This window comes from Panthera uncia (genome assembly GCF_023721935.1).
Source record: "Panthera uncia isolate 11264 chromosome D3 unlocalized genomic scaffold, Puncia_PCG_1.0 HiC_scaffold_8, whole genome shotgun sequence".
Lineage (NCBI taxonomy): Eukaryota > Metazoa > Chordata > Mammalia > Carnivora > Felidae > Panthera > Panthera uncia.
Genome location: NW_026057586.1, coordinates 61,334,256 through 61,350,671, shown reverse-complemented (window position 1 = coordinate 61,350,671; position 16,416 = coordinate 61,334,256).

The window sequence follows — 16,416 nt, the reverse complement described above, 5'->3', positions numbered from 1 at the left end:
TAAATTGAGATTATATGATGAGTGTTTTGTAATCCATTTGATTTAACCATATGGTTAAGTGAACATTTTTTTCAAGTCATTATTCTTCCATAACATGTTTTTGTGGTTAAAGAAATATATATGGATGCATCAAAATTCAAGGTAAATGAGGGGCACCTGGGTGGTTCAGTGGGTTAAGCAGCCGCCTTCGGCTCAGGTCATGATTTTGCAGTTGATGGGTTTGAGTCCTGTATTGGGCTCTGTGCTGACAGCTCAGAGCCTGCTTCAGATTCTCTGTCTCCATCTCTCTCTCTCTCTGCCTCTCCCTGCTTACACTTTGTCTCTCTCTCTGCCTCTCAAAAACTGAATAAAAATGTTAAACGAAATTTTAAAAATTCAAGATAAATGAGGGTCTGGGTAGCTCAGTCTGTTAAGTGTTTGACTTCAGCCCAGTTCATGATCTCATGGTTAGTGGGTTGGAGCCCCATGTTGGGTTCTGTGCTAACAGCTCAGAGCTTGGAGCCTGTTTTGGATTCTGTGTCTCCTTCTCTCTCTGCCCCTCCCTCACTCATGCTCTGTCTCTCTCTCTCAAAAATAAACATTGAATTTTTTTTTAATTTCAAGGTAAATGATAAAATAGACACTCATTTCATACATACATCATTTCCAACAGATTTCCATTGATTTCTACATGTTGGTCACTGTGAACTATTGTCTAAGACCATTTTTAAGGATGTTATAAATGTCCCAACTTTACGTTTAACAAATCTCCAGTTTCATTTATTTTTAAGTTTTCATTGTTCCAAAGACATCTTGTTTATAACACGTCTGTAGATAAATTACATATGGATTTCACAAAATGCTTCAGTCTTGGGCCACCTATTTCAGAAGGATGAATCAGTGTTTTAGAGAGGGTAGTGGCTGACACACAGCTCCAAAGCCAGGTTCCTCAGGCTTTCATTCTGAGCTCCACTGGCTGTTAATTCACTGTTATGTACTACAGTTTTAAGAAATAGGCTTGCCTATTTTATTTTTGTACACAGCAGATTAGATGTGCAAGGGTCAGGGAGGGGTGAAAGAATCATGGTAGGGGACACAGTATGAGTGGCTGAGGCAGGGAGTGTTAATTACACACAAAATGACAGTAGAAGGACACTCCCATCATTCTTTTTTTCTTTCCATCAAACATTTATTAATCATATGATATGTACCAGCACTAGGAAGATACGCCTAGCTGGCTAGGAGAGAAAAACGAATCAAGGTTCACAGAGACAATTGCACAGGGATTAAAAATATAACATAGTCAACAATAACAACACTTAGGTTCACTATCCTCTATTTAGAAAGCTGGGTGAACCATAGAATACTCATTGGAAACGTTTCCTTCCAATGGTTAAACATGAAAAGTGTTGGCATTTGAAGGAGAGTCCATTACTTGGAGAGTTCTCATAACTAGGACACCTCATTGCCTAACCACCATTTTCAGGGTATTTTAGTTAAAATGCAAATCAACAAAGGCTATCAGAACAAAACCACCACAGCATCAGCACAATAGACCGAATATACTCACAGGTTTTATCTGGTTCTCTTGAGAACTGCTGTGGAATTAAAAATATGAATATTATTTACATAAAGTATTACTGAAATACATACACAGAATTTATCATTTTGGAATAAACCATTTTCAGAGTATCTAAATGAAGAGACTATTCAATTATTCTAATCTATTTAGGATTTTGAATGGAATTACTTACTGTCACATTAAGTTTCATCTTCACCTATTTTTTTTTATTGTATCTGACTTATCTTCTTCTCAGAGGGGAAAAAAAAAAGACAACTACAGTTCTACAAACAGCAAGGATTTTTTTCCCTCATAAATTTACCCAGTAGAAGTATCCTCAAAAAACCACATAATTTCAAGGTCCAAGGAAGCAAAAACAAACCAACAAGATAGTTGAAGGGAGAAAATAAGATTTAAATTTTTTATTTAAGTTAGAAACTAGTCAGTAGAAATAACATATTTTTAAATCGATGTACCATTCTGCATTGTTTAAATGACATCCAAGATGCTTAGGTTTTTGTAAATCGAAAGGAGGTATAATTTACATGTCAAAGGAGAAAACAGTCTAACGGTTCCCTCTACTGGATGTTTTAATAGAAAGCTAGACCTACTGAATTCCTGCATAATGGGAATACACAGGAAGTCTGAGAGGATACAGGACAAACCTACATGGTGGTCTTTCTGGAGAGGAGAGGGCTTGACAGGAAGGTTGAACTGAGGAAGCATTTTCCTTCCATCTGTATTCTTTATATTTTTTATAGTGAGAGGGTATTCATCACTTATATAATTAGAGAATTGTTTTTAAAAGATACAAAATTCTGTATACTATACAATCTCAATTTAAAAACGTATTTTATTTTGAGAGAGGGAGAAAGAGCAGAGGGGGAAGGGGCAGAGAGAGAGAGAGAGAGAGAGAATCTCAAGCAGACTCCACGTCCAGTGCAGAACCCGACATGGGGCTTGATCTCACACCCTGGGATCATGACCAGAGCCGAAATCAAGAGTTAGATGTTCATCACTTCTCAGCCTTTTGGCTAATATCAAGTGAAGGGTCAGATGCTCAATTGACTGAGCTACCCAGGCGCCCTCCCATTTTAAAATTTCATACATTTATGTATATACATATATGGGTAGAATTACATCAGAAGGTCAACAGCTTTTCATTTTGGCTATAAGGATTATAGATGATACCTATTTTATTCTTTATGCTCTTGTATTTTCTAAAAGTTAGGAAAATATTCTATTTATCAGTAGGAAGTTTTAAAAGCTGGTAAATATTAAGTACATAAAAATGTCTTCTTTCAATGAAAAAGGTCTTGTTTCAACAATTTTTGCCAAGTTATTCAATCTCTGCTTTTAGGTAAGAGTTTATTCCCTAAGAATAAATACATACTGCAAGAGATGGAAATTTAGTACTCAAAATCTACCAAGTTGTAAGACTGAAATAAGTCATGAAATCATATGCAGGTAGTTCCCAACTTGTTTGTGGATTGTGTGTTTCTACCATGTGGTTGTTTAGAACTCAAAAAAACACTTCACTATAGATAGTGCTGTAAATATAGTCTCAAGTTGAACCACAAAAGTCTATTTTACCCAAAGTATTGCTAACCTAGTGTGTTAATTGCAATAAAAGTAGTAACCAATATTGCAATAAAGCATAGTAACCAAGATGTCCTTAATAGTGGTATAACCCAAATGAGAGCTGGGGCCCTTGGTCCATAAGCTGATTTAAACTTCCTCCAACTCCAGTACTGTGGTGTGGGGAAGCCCAAGCCTCTAGATTTCTGTGAATTCAAAGAGACTTATTTTCTTATGGTGTAAAGATAAAAAAAAATGTACTCATATTAATGCAATGTGGATATGACTCAAGATTCTGTAGGGGAGAGGAGGAGGGAGCTTATATTGCTCAATTTAAAGATCCATTTTATTTATTTATGTATTTATGTATTTATTTATTTATTTTTACATTTATTCATTTTTGAGAGACAGAGAGAAACAGAGCACAAGCAGAGGAGAGGCAGAGACAGAGAGGGAGACACAGAATCCGAAGCAGACTCCAGGCTCCGAGCTAGAGCCCGACGCGAGGCTTGAACTCACAAACCACAAGATCATGACCTGAGCCGAAGTCAGATGCTCAATCGAATGAGCCACCCAGGCACCCCTTAAAGATCCATTTTAGATTAAAAACTTTAGTGCATCAAAGGACTCTATCAAGAAAGTAAAAAAGACAACCCATAGAATGGGAGAAAATACTTGCAAATCAAATATCTGATAAAAGTCTATTACCCAGAATTTTAAAGTTTACTAATATAAAGATAAATACCTGAATTAAAAAATGGGCATAGGATCTGAATAGACATTTCTCCAAAGATATACTAATGGCTAATAAGCACATGCATAGATGCTCAACATTATTGGTCATTAACGAAGTGCAAATGAACCACAGTGAGGTACCAATTCACATCCACCAGGGTGGCCATGGAAAGGATGTGAAGAAAGTGGAACCCTCATACCTTGCTGGAGATCACGTAAAACGGTGCAGCCACTATGGAAAACAGTTTGACAGTTTTTCAAAAAAGTTCAAAGAGTTACCCTCCGACCCTGTGATGGAGCAATCCCAATCCTAAGGTGTATATCTGTGATGGTTAATTTTATGTGTCAATTTCACTGGGCCATGAGGTGCCCAGATACTAGCTTCAACAGTATTCTGGGTGTGTCTGCGAAGGAGTATCTGGATGAAATTAATATTCAAATTGGTAGTCTGAATAAAGCAAATCGCCCTTCCCAATGTGGATGGGCCTCCATCCAGTCAGTTGAAGGCCTGAATAGAAGAGAAAAACTTAGTAAGGGGGACTTCACTCTGCCAGACTGTCTTTGAGCTGGAACATCAATCTTCATCTATCTTCTCCTGCCTTCAGACCTATCTTGGGCTTCTTAGAGACTCTCTATGTGAGTCAATTGCCAATTCCTTATAGTATATCAGATATACATATATACTTATGTATGCATCAGATTAATACATATATATTTACATATCAAACTAATACATATATATTTACATATGTATTCTGTTTTTCTAGAGAAATCAGACAAATACAGTGTGTAAAACAAATGAAAGCATATGTCCATGTAAGATTTTGTACACAGATGTTCATAGCAGCATTATTTGTAATTGTCAAAAAGTAGAACAACTTGAATGTCCATCAACTAATGAATGGATAAAGAAATCATGGTATAATCCATATATAGAATATTATTTGGCAGTAAAAAGGAATGATGTACTAATATGTGCTAAAACATGGATGAACCTTGAAGACATTATGCTAAGTGAAAGAAACCAGACACAAAAGGCCACATATTCTATGAATCCATTTATATGAAATGTTCAGAAGAGGCAAATCCATGGAAACAGAGAGTAGATTAGTTGTTGCCAGGGGTTGGGGAAGGGGAGAGATCTTTTCTAACTGCTAAAAAAAATTCATTAACATGAGTAAGGAGATTCTTTGGGGGATAAAAAAAAAAAGGTCGTGAAATTGAGGGCTAAACAACTCTTTAAATATACTGAAAGAATGGCTAACATTAACCACTCAGGCAGCAACAGATGTTGGCGAGGATGCGGAGAAAGAGTATCACTTTTGCACTGCTGGTGGGAATGCAAACTGTTGCATCCACTCTGGAAAACAGTATGGAGGTTCCTCAAAAACCTAAAAATAGAACTACCCTACAACCCAGCAATTGCACTACTAGGTATTTATCCAAGGGATACAGGTATGCTGTTTCGAAGGGGCACATGCACCCCAATGTTTATAGCAGCACTATCACAACAGCCAAAGTATGAAAAGAGCCCAAATGTCCATCGATGGATGAATGGATAAAGAAGATGTGATTTATATATACAATGGAATACTACATGGCAATGAGAAAGAATGAAATCATGCCATTTGCAGCAACATGGATGGAACTAGAGGGTATTATGCGAAGCGAAATTAGTGAGAGAAAGACAAATATCATATGACTTCACTCCTATGAGGACTTTAAGATACAAAAGAGTTGAACATAAGGGAAGGGAAGCAAAAATAATATAAAAACAGGAGGGGGACAAAACATAAAAGACTCTTAAGTATGGAGAACAAACAGAGGGTTACTGGAGGGGTTGTGGGAGGGAGGATGGGCCAAATGGGTAAGGGGCATTAAGGAATCTACTCCTGAAATCATTGTTGCACTAAATGCTAACTAACTTGGATGTAAATTTAAAAAATAAACTAAATTAAAAAAAAATTATGCCAGGACAAAAAATAAATAAAAACTAAAAATGTTCTCTAATAAAAGAAATTTGAATTTTGAAAAAAATAAGTCAATAAATATACTGAAAAACACTGAATTATATATTTTAAATGGTAATTTTATGACATGTAAATTATAAAATTAAAGAGACAGACTAGATAGTTTAGAGCCCCTGATGATCCCTTTCAGGGGTGGGGGGTGGGTAGGAGGAAATTGATGGAGGAATTGATGGTGCAATAAAAGGCCAAATAGATGATCTATTTGATGAATAAGCTATTTTGGTTAGTGTTTTTATTCCTAAGTCTTATTCCTGAGATTTCTCTGGTTTTTAAGAAATTTCTAAAACCTTTCTTGTGTAATTAAATAGAATATACTGAATGTAATGAGATTTTGTTTGTAAGAATGCAGTCCTCTCCTAGGAGAGAGCCATCTGTGCAGTCTTCAGTTCTCTTCACAGGGAAACTGAGCAAATGTGGAAGGTCTGGACCTTGAGCCATTCCTATACAAACTCCAGGACAGATCCTGGGAGTTTTTGTTTAACTAAATCTCTGATAGCTGTTTCTTTTGTCTTTCTCCTAAAATTGAAGTGTAGATATTCTGGTTATTTGAATCCAGGTTTAGAAAACTGAAGTTTCATGTGATAGTGATATCTAAGAAACTGTGTCCTCTTTAACCTAATCCTTGTGTCTATTGGACAGCTAGGTGCTTTTATTCTCTAGGTTATACACTCAGGACAACTGAAATTAGTGTATATTTTTATTTTTATTATTTTTTCAAGGTTTATCTATTTTTGAGCGAGAGAGAGAGAGAGAGAGATGGAGTGTGAGAGGAGGAGGGGCAGAGAGAGAGGGAGACACAGAAACTGAAGCAGGCTCCAGGCTCTGAGCTGTCAGCACAGAGCCTGATGCGGGGCTTGAAGTCACAAACTATGAGATCATGAGCTGAACTGAAGTCGGACACTTAACTGACTGAGCCACCCAGGAGCCCCAAAATGAATGTATTTTTAGTAAGCCTGGACCAAGGACGTAAATTTAGTTCTCCTTACTTTGCTTCTGTCACGTCTGTTTTGGTGTGTGCACAGGACTTCTCTCTTGAGGTGGAGAGGCTCAGAATGGATTTTTCCTCTGTTGTGTTTCCATTGTGTGCATCTGGCACCAGTGGCCTGGCACAGGTGGAATTTCATCATGGCCAGAAAGCATCACCTACCGCGCTTTCCAGGCAAGCAGGGCAAATCCCTCTGGCACTGGGGCTGTCGCTACATGACCAGCAGTGACCCCAGAATAGAAGTGGGGTGGGGGGTATTGCTGGGGCCCCAATTCATTTCTAATAGCATCGTCTCCACACATCTACTCTTTACTTTCAAAATCCTGGGAGCATCAGTAGCATCAGTACCAAATCTAGACGTTTCAGAAGTATTTGGATTGTTTGACAACGAAAGGTCTGTGTCAAGTGAAGCTACAATTTGGAACTGGAAAACCAAAGACTACTAAAGTTTGTTAGCACAGCCACACAGCGGCCAGGGGAGAGAAGAGTTAATGAATGTACCTGTGTCCAAGGTACTAAGCCGGGAAAAAAAGGTCTAATTCAGATATTTCTGTTGTACCCACTGTCTCAGCCTGATCTCTGCTGCAGTACCACAAAGCTTTTCATCTGTCCCTCCCAGAATCCTCTCCTCATCCTTCACCACCAGGTTCTTGTTTCTCCTCTAACATACAGAGCAATTTAGCTGCTTTGGTTTCTAATCCGATTACCACAGTATTGAAAGAGAACACATGTGTGATGACAATGAGTCCCCAATACACCCAGTACATTCTGCTTAGTGCGAATTTTCACTGAGCTCTCCCAGATAAAAAATCCTGCATATACAATTGTTTATTCACTCAACAAACATTGGCTGAGTGGCCACTAGGTGTTAGGCGCTGGCACACAAAGATAAAGCACAGAGTGGAGAGTAGGTGGTGAGAGACTCAGGCCACTGACACTACCCGCTGCCCGGATGTCTGTTTCCTGCCTCACTGCCTTTGTGTGAGCTCTTCTCTCTGGGGGTGTGGCCTCCCCTTCCCTCTGTCTGTAGGATTAACTTCCACTCAACTTGGACATCACTTTCTCAGCGCAGCCCAGCCAGGCTGTTTTCAGGTCATCTCCTCCCTGTTTCTATAATATATGCGTATTTTTACCTTTACACCTGCCACAGGGAGCTGAAAATAACTCCCCAAAAAGGGGAGGAGGGGAGAAAGCTCAATGTCCACCACATTATTTTCAGTATAGTTTTGAGTTTCAAGGATTTTATTTCTCCTGATTTACCTTCTGAAAAGGAATAAAGATGAATTTTGGCATAAGCACAGAGAATTGCCCTAGGAGCTGAAGGCCCCATGGGCCTGCCAGTATCCTGCCTCCCTGGTCACCATTTGTACACTTGTCACTACACAGCTGATGGCCTGTGAGGTGGCACCTGGGCCAAAGGCCTGGGAGAGGCTTCCAGGCTTGTGCCGGACTGGACAGGAGGGGCCTGGTCACCGTTGCTTCTCTTGGGGAGCCAGCATGTGGGTCACCGGAATTGGAGGAGTGTGAAGCAGAAACAGGGCCCGCAGCAAGGCAGGTAGTCAACTGGAGGAGCGGAGGCCAGCGGGCTGAGCTCTGCCAGGCTGAGCTTGCATGCAGTGGGCTCTCCACGGTGAACACCAGAGGGTTGCTTCAGGTTGTCACTGGGTCTAAGGGGACAGTGCAGATCTCAGCTTGCGGTCCCCATGAAGCCTGGTAGCACACCTTCTGAGCTTTCCTCTGCCTCTCGACTTCTTTAGACCACATAAAAACTCATCACCAGAGATGTCATGTAAATATCTCTCTGATACAGGTGAGAAGAAAGATAAGAAAATTAATACACTAGAAATGGAAAAACTTAGGTTAAAAAGAAGCATTTTTGGGGCGCCTGGGTGGCTCAGTCGGTTAACCGCCCGACTTCGGCTCAGGTCATGATCTCACAGTTTGTGAGTTCGAGCCCCGCATCGGGCTCTGTGCTGACAGCTCAGAGCCTGGAGCCTGCTTCTGATTCTGTGTCTCATTCTCTCTCTGCTCTTCCCCCACTTGTGCTCTGTCTCTCAAAAATAAAATAAAAATGTAAAAAAAAATTATTAAAAAAAAACAAGCATTTTTAATTAGAGTTGCAAAGCTTCTGTGGCTCTCCACCTTTTTGGGGGGGGGATTAGTCTTAATATTTTATTTTAAAAAGTTGGGTGTGTATGTACACTTGTTATACTCTATACCTTTTTTGGTAATTATTATTTTTAATTTTCCCTAAAAACTCTGTTCTTCTTCCTATAAACTTTATTGTGGCAAAAAACACATAACACAAATTTACCTTGTTAACAATATCTAAGTAGACAGTATAGGCTTGTTACCTATATGACCATTGTTGTACAGCAGATCTTTAAACTTTTTCATCTGGCAGGACTGCAACTCTACACCGAGTGAACAACTCCTTGATTTTCCCTTTCCCCAGGCCCTGGAAACCCCCATTCTGCTTTCTGTTTGTATGAGTTTGGTTACTTTAGATACCTCATATAAGTGGAATCATGCAGTATTTGTCTTCGTGTGATTAGCTTATTTCACTTAGCATCATGTGCTCAAGATTCATCCATGTTGTAGCGTATGATGGAAGTCCCTTCTTTTTAAAGGTTGAGTAATATTCCATTGTATGTGTAGACCACATTTTCTTCATCCATTCTTCCATCCATGGACATTTAGGTTGCTTCCACATCTTGGATATTGTGACTATTGCTGCAGTGAACATGCGTAAGCAAATATCTCTTCGAGATCCTGTTTTCAACTTTTTTTTAGATATGTACCCAGAAGTGAAATTAATGAATCATATAGTAATTCTATTTTTAATATTTTTAGGAACTTCCATACTGTTTTCCATAGTGGCTGCACCATTTAGAATCCCACCAATAGTGCACACCCTCACCAAAACATGTTATTTTCTGGTGTGTAGGATTTTTTTTTTTTTTTAATGTGGCCATCCTAATGGATGTGAGGTAATATCTCATTGTGTTTTTGATATGCATTTCCCTGATATTTAGAGACATTGAGTATCTTTTCATAAACTTGTTAGCTATTTGTATATCTTCTTTGGAAACATGCCTATTGAAGTCCTTTGGTCACAAACCTTGATCTCACAATGACCTGAGCTGAAATCAAGAGTCACTTAACTGAGCCACACAGGCACCTCTGTTGTACAGTAGTTTTTAAGCTTGATATAGTCACATTTGTCTATTTTTGCTTTTGCTGCTTGTGTTTTTGAGTCATATCCAAGAAATCATTTCCCATTACAATGTCATAAACGTTTTCCCCAATGTTTTTTTTCTAAGAATGTTATAGTTTCAGGTCTTAGGTTTAGTTCTTTCATCCATTTTAAGTTAATTTTTGCATATGGTACTAGGTAAGGGTCCATCCTTGTCCTTTTGCATGTGGATAGCCAGTTTTTCCAACACCGTTTGTTGGAGAGACTATTGTTTCCCCAGTATGTAGTCCTGGCACCCTCACTGACAATCATTTGGTCATAAATGTGTGTCTTTATTTCTGGGCTCTTTGTGACAGTACCATTCTGTTTTGATTATCGTAGCTTTGTAAGATGGTTTGAAATCATGAAGTGTGAGATTGCCTACTTTGTTCTTCTTTCTCAAGATTGTTTTGGTTTTTTGAGGTCCCTTGAGATCCAATATAAATTTTGGGATTTTTCCCCCCAAGAAATCCACTGGGATTTTTATACAGATTGCACTGAATCTGAAGATTGGTTTGGATATTATGGACATTTTGATAGTTGAGTGTCTGACTCTTGATCTCAGCTCAGGTATTGATCTCAAGGTTGTGAGTTCAAGACCTATGTTGGGCTGCACGCTGGGCATGGAACCTACTTTAAAAAAAGTTTATTAGGGGCACCTGGGTGGCTCAGTTGATTAAAGCCCAACTCAGTTCAGCTTGGGTCATCATCTCATGGTTTGTGAGTTTGAGCCCCACATTATGCTCTGTGCTGACAGTGCAGAGCTTGTTTGGGATTCTCTTCCTCCCCCATTCCCACACTCTCTTTCTAACAACAACAACAAAAGTTTATTAGTAAGTATTTTATTCTTTTTGATACTATTGTAAATAGGATTGTTTTCCTAATTTCCTTTTCAGATTGTTCATTGTTAGTGTATAGAAGTGCAGCTGATTTTTGAGAGTTGGTTTTATAATCTGCAAATTTGCTGAATTCATTGAACAGTTTTTGTGTGTAATCTTTTGGGTTTTCTACATGTAAAATCATGTCATCTGCTAACAAATATCTTTACTTCCCTCTTTACAATTGGATATCTTTTCCTTTCTTTCCCTTGGATTGATGCTCAACCCACTGAGCCACCCAGGCCCCCCTAATGTTACATTTATTTTGTTATGTTGAATTGTTCTTGCATTCCAGGGATAAATCTTACTTGTTCGTGGTGTATAGTCCTTTTAAAGTGCTGTTGATTTGTTTTACTAGCATTCTGTTGAAGAGTTTTGCATTGATATTCATCAGGAATATTGATCTGCATTTTGTTGGATCTTTGGTTTTGGTAGCCAAGTAAATGTTGGACTCATAAAATGTGTTAGAAAGTTTTCCCTCCTCTTCAATTTTTGGGTGGGGTTCGAGAAGGATTGGTGTTAATTCTTTAAATATTTGGTAAAATACTCTAATGAAGCCATCTGGTCCTGGACTTTTCTTTGTTGGGGGGGGGGGGGAGGTGGTTTGAGTGAATTGGTAATTGATTATTGATTAGTAACTGATCATTAATTAAACCTTACTAGTTATAGGTCTGTTTGGATTTCTCTTTCTTCATGATTGAGTCTTACTAGATTGTTTCTAGGAATTTATCCATTTCTTTTAGGTTATCCAATCTGTTGGCATATAATTGTTCATAGTAGTCTTTTATAACATATTTTCTGTGGCATCAGTTGTAATTTCTCTTTCATCTCTGATTTTAGTTGAGTCTTCTCTTTTTTCTTTGTCTAGCTAAAGGTCTGTAATTTTGTTGGTCTTTTCAAAAAACCCAATTCTTTAAGTAGCTAGCTGGCTGAGTAGGTAGAGCATGTGACGCTTTATCTCAGGGTCATGAGTTTGAACCCCATGTTGGGTGCAGAGTTTACTTTAAAAAAGTAACCAATTCAGGGCACCTGGGTGGCTCAGTCAGTTAAGTGTCTGACTTCAGCTCCCGTCACGATCTCATAGTTTGTGAGTTCGAGCCGAGTCAGGCTTTGTGCTGACAGCTCAGAGCCTAGAGCCTGCTTTGGATTCTGTGTCCCTTCTCTCTCTGCCTCTCCCCCATTCATGCTCTCTCTCTCAAAAATAAACAGTAAATAAGTTTTAAAAAGTGACCAATTCTTAGTTTCACTGATTTTTTTCCTATTTTTTCTACTTTACTTATTTCTTCTCTAATATATATATATATATATTTTTTTTTTTTTTTGCTAACTTTGGATTTAAATTGTTCTTCTTTTCCTAGTTCCTTAATGTATGAAGTTAGGTTGTTGATTTGAAAAGTTTCTTCTATTTTAACGTATTTACTGCTATAAACCTCTCTTAGTACTGCTTTTGCTGCATCCCATAAGTTTTCGGTATGTTGTGCTTTCATTTTCATTTGTCTTAAGATATTTTCTAGCTTCACTTGTGAGTTATTCTTTGACCCATTGGTTGTTCAAGAGTGTGTTAATTTCCACTTATTTATAAATTTTCTGGTTTTCCTACAGTTACTGATTTCTAGTTTCATTCCGTATTAGTCAGAAAAAATACTTAATATGATTTCAATATTCTTAAATTTGTTGACTTTTTGTGGCCTAACATGTGCTCTGTCCTGGAGAATGTTCTATGTTGGCTTGAGAAGAATGTGTATTCTGCTGCTGTTGGGTGGAGTGTTCAGTCTTTTCGGTCCAACTGGTCTATAGTGTGTTCCTGTTTCCTTAGTTATCTTCTTCTATCTGGTTGTCTGGTTGTTCTATTCATTATTGAAAGTGAAGGTTTAAAATCACCTATTGTTGGGGCCCCTTGGTGGCTCAGTCAGTTAAGCATCTGACTGTTGGTTTTGGCTCAGGTCATGATCTCACAGTTCGTGAATTCGAGCCCTGTCTTCTTTGCTGCCAGCGCAGAGCCTGTTTGGGATTCTCTTTCTGCACCTCCCTGCTCATATGCTCTCTCAAAATAAATGAACATTAAAAAAAAAAAAAAAGAAATCGCCTATTGTTACTGTATCCTTGTTTATTTCTCTCTTCAATTCTGTCAATGCTTCGTATATTTGGATGCTTTAACGTTAGGTGCATATATAATTGTATCTTCCTGGTGTATCAACCCTTTTATCTTAGTCTTTATCTCTAGTGACAGTTTTGACTTAAAGTCTATTTCGTCTGGTATTAGTATAGCCACGCTACTCTCTTTTGGTTACCCTTTGCACTGAACACCTTTTTCCATCTTTGTATTTTTAGCCTACATGTGTCTCTACACCTAAGGTGTCTTATAGACAGCACGTAAATACATGTTGGGGTTTTTGCTTTTTCTATCCATTCAGCCAGTGTAACTGAAAGGATAGAAACAAAACAAAAGCTGGGGACTTAAATCTGTTTAAAGTAATTACTAATAGGAGAGGACTTAGTTTAGGCTGCTATACAACACCATAAACTAAGTGGCTTGTAAACAATATTTATTTCTCATACATAGTTCTAGAAAGTGGGAACTCCAAGATCATGGCATTGGCAGATTTGGTGTCTGGTGAGATTCAGCTTCCTCATTGTGCCTTCTCACTGTGTCTTCACATGGTGTAAGGGGCTAGCTAGTTCTCTGCGGTCTCTTTTATAAGGGCACTAATCCCATTCATGAGGGCTCTACTCTATCACCTAAGTACCTCCCAAAGGCCACCTATTTAATGACCCGCATTTGGCCATTAGAATTTCAACATATGAGTTTTGGGGGACACAAACATTTGGAAGATCCATAGCACTTACTATTGCCATTTTGGTTTTTCTTCTTGTCCCTCTTTTCCTCTTAACTTTGTGTTTCATTTATGTTTTTGTGTTGACATGCTTTGATTCCTCCCGCCCCTCCCTGTTTTCTTTTGTGTATCTTCTATGGGTGTTCTTGTAGGAGTAGTCCAGCCAGTCTTAAGGGTTAACTTGCTTCAAGTTAACACACTCCTTACTTGCTAGCCTAAGGCCCTTGATCTGTAACAGAACTAATTTACTTTGAGATTTGCAGACCACTGGCCTTGGGGAGTGAAGAACAAGTATGTTTCCAGGCCACAGAGGCCAGCAAGTCTATTTGAAGCCATCTCAGCTTTCTAATTAGCCTACCATTTTTTTTTTTTTTTAACACTTATTTATTTTTTTGAGACAGAGAGAGACAGAGCATGAACAGGGGAGGGTCAGAGAGAGGGAGACACAGAATCTGAAACAGGCTCCAGGCTCTGAGCTGTCAGCACAGAGCCCGACACGGGGCTCGAACTCATGGACCACGAGATCATGACCTGAGCCGAAGTCGGCCGCCCAACCGACTGAGCCACCCAGGGGCCCCCCATTTTTTTTTGTTTTTTTAGCAAGATGTTTTTCTTTTAGGTCACACAAATGATTTTACTGACTTCCCTTTGTGTATCTGTAGACTTTGCCCTCCTTTGCAAAAAGAACAGAGCACTCTCACACATCACAAAACAACATCCCCTCGCACAACCCCCTTGCACTGAGATGTTTGTAGTTGGCACTGAGTCTGCATACAATCAAGACATGTTGCAGGATGCTGAGGTCTCTGCTGATTAACTACCCTAAACCCCTTTTAATCTCCCTGGGCCAGGCAGAAACTCCAGAGTTGGCTTTTGAATAAGAGTCCACCTTCTCCCCAGGTTGCCAGCCTCCTGAATAAAGCTCAAATCCTTTCTAATAAAAACTCCTCTGTTGGGTGATCTTTCAGGCAACAGGCAGCTGAAATTGGGTTTGGTAACATTTTCTTTGTGGTTACTGCAGGACTTACAGAAGACATTTTACAGTTGTAACAATCCATTTTATGCGGGTAACCTAACTTTAATCATATACAAAAACTGTATTCTTTTACATCTTTCCACCCCCTTTTTGATTCACAAGTTATATCTTTATATATTTATCTATTAATATAGTTTTAGATATAGTAATTTTTTTAAATTTGTTATTTTTTTAATGTTTATTTTTGAGAGAGACAAAGACAGAATGCGAGTGGGTTAGGGGCAGAGAGGGAGACACAGAATCCAAAGCAGGCTCCAGGCTCTAAGCTGTCAGCACAGAGCCCGACGTGGGGCTCGAACTCACAAACCATGGAGATTGTGACCTGAGCCAAAGTTGGACACTCAACCAACTGAGCCACCCAGGCACCCCTTTTTAAAATTTTTTTTTAACATTTAGACAGAAAGAGACAGAGTGCAAGCAGGGGAGGGGCAGAGAAGAGAGAGGGAGACACAGAATCCAAAGCAAGCTCCAGGCTCCGAGCTGTCAACACAGAGCCCAACGCAGGGCTCGAACTCACAAACCATGGAGGTTGTGACCTGAGCCAAAGTTGGACACTCAGCTGAGCCACCCAGGTGCCCCTATAGTAATTTTTAATGTTTTTGTCTTCTAAAGTCTATACCAGAGCTAAAAGTACTTTACAGACCACCATCACAGCAATATAGGATTCTGTATTTGGCCATTTACTTTTACCAGAGTTTTATATTTCTGTATGTTTTCATGTTGCTAACATCTCTCAGCCACTCCCTTCTGGTGTCTAAGTTTTCTGCTGAGATACCCACTCATTATCTTGTGGGGGCTCACATGTGATGAGTCATTTTTCTCCTGCAACTTTCAAGATTCTTTTGTCTTTGACTTTTGACAGTTTTATTTTTCCCTATAAAGTATCTTGGGAGTGGGGCTATTTAGGTTCATTCTATCTGGAGTTCTTTGAGCTTCTCAAATGTGGATGTCCATTTCCTTCCTCAGATCAGGGCAGTTTTCAGTCTTTACTTCTTCTAATTTTTGTCCCTTTCTCTTCTCTCCTTCTGGAACTCTCATAATGCATATATTTGTCCATCTTATGCTATTTTATAGGTCTCTTAGGCTTGCTCCACTTTTGTTTTTATTCTTCTGATCTGATAATTTCAATGGTCAGAATTGCTGATTCTTTTCTCTGCTTGATCAAATCTGCTGTTGAACTCCCGTGAAAAATTTTTTAGAACTCCATATGGTTTTTTGTTTTCAGTTTCTCTTCGATATTCTTTTTGTTCACGCATTGTTGTCTTGATTTCATTTAGTTGTCTGTGCTCTTTGGTAGATCATTGTGCTTCCTTAGGACAATTAATTTCAATTCTTTGTCATGTAATCAATAGATTCCCATTTTCTTGGTATTGGTTCCTGGAGATTTGATTTTAGCCCAGTGAGGACTAATTTTGGATTCCTCTGACTTCTAGAATTACCAGATAATAAATTGTACTGTTTTAAGCCACTAGGTTTGTGGTAATGTATTATAGCAGAAATGGGAAACTAATACAGAAGTCTGAGTTAATAAAAAACAAAAGAGGGGCCCCTAAGTGGCTCAGTTG